The sequence below is a fragment of the Carlito syrichta genome, unplaced genomic scaffold, assembly GCF_000164805.1.
Source record: "Carlito syrichta isolate Samal-C Ts95f unplaced genomic scaffold, Tarsius_syrichta-2.0.1 Scaffold21352, whole genome shotgun sequence".
In the NCBI taxonomy this organism is placed as follows: Eukaryota; Metazoa; Chordata; class Mammalia; order Primates; family Tarsiidae; genus Carlito; species Carlito syrichta.
The window spans coordinates 1-903 of record NW_006965448.1 but is presented as its reverse complement, the minus strand read 5'-3'; the positions used below and the strand labels follow the sequence as shown (position 1 = coordinate 903).

Genomic DNA, 903 nt, shown 5'->3' with positions numbered 1-903 from the left:
CCCGCTGCAGGTCCTTGCAACACAATGCCCTGTAACCGGCGGGGCGGCCCACTCGGAACACTCATGTGCAGAGCCCGGTACATGGAGCCCTTCCCCCAGGCCGGAACCCCCCAACCCTTCTGCTCCTCCACCTCAGGTGTTGACCTCTCCCAGCTCCACCTACCACTTCAGGGTCAGAGAACAGGACGCACCCCCCCTCCCCTAGGCCCAGGCCTCTGATAATAGTGGTTAGCCCCCCTCCATCTCAGCATTCCCCCGCCCACAGCATTCCCCCAGACCTGATTGGGCTGTCCTTCAGGATGCCCCCTGTACCCCTTGATTCTCACAAAAGCTCACAAGGCTCTCTGCTCTCAGGCCCTGAGCCCCCTCCTCCCCAGGCCCTGACCCTCCCCTCCCAGGCCCGACCCTCCTCTCCCCATGTACTGTGCCACCGCCACCAGGCCCTGAGCCTCTGCTCCCTTTCCCCCTCTTCTTTCCTCTAGGACTTGCCCCGCGAAGATGAACTGGGCACCCGCGACGTGCTGGGCCCTGCTGCTTGCGGCTGCTTTCCTCTGTGACAGCAGTACAGCCAAGGGCGGCCATGGAGGGGCACGGGGCAGCACTGGAGGAGGACTGCGCGGGGGCACGCGCGGGGCTTCGCGGGTGCGCGTGAGGCCAGCGCCCTGCTACGGTGCCCAGGTTCCTCCCTGCGCGTTGCAGCCGCCAGGGCAGTGGCAGGGGCGGCGGCAGAGGCGGCCACCGGCCTGGCGACCGGCTCAGGCTGGAGGGGAGCCATGGGGCCGGGAGAAGACGGCCTGGAGGACAACGAGGACGGGGTGGCTGGCGGCAACGGGATCGCCCGGGCATCTACAGCTACCGAGCGTGGACTTCAGGCACATGGCCGGCACGCAGCCTGTGCCTCTG

At 67.6% G+C, this 903-nt stretch overlaps 1 pseudogene; it reads left to right on the top strand.

Moving 5' to 3' along the window:
- The first annotated feature begins 498 nt into the window (after nucleotides 1–498).
- On the top strand, nucleotides 499–894 carry LOC103265236 (annotated as a pseudogene).
- The last annotated feature ends 9 nt before the right edge of the window (nucleotides 895–903 follow it).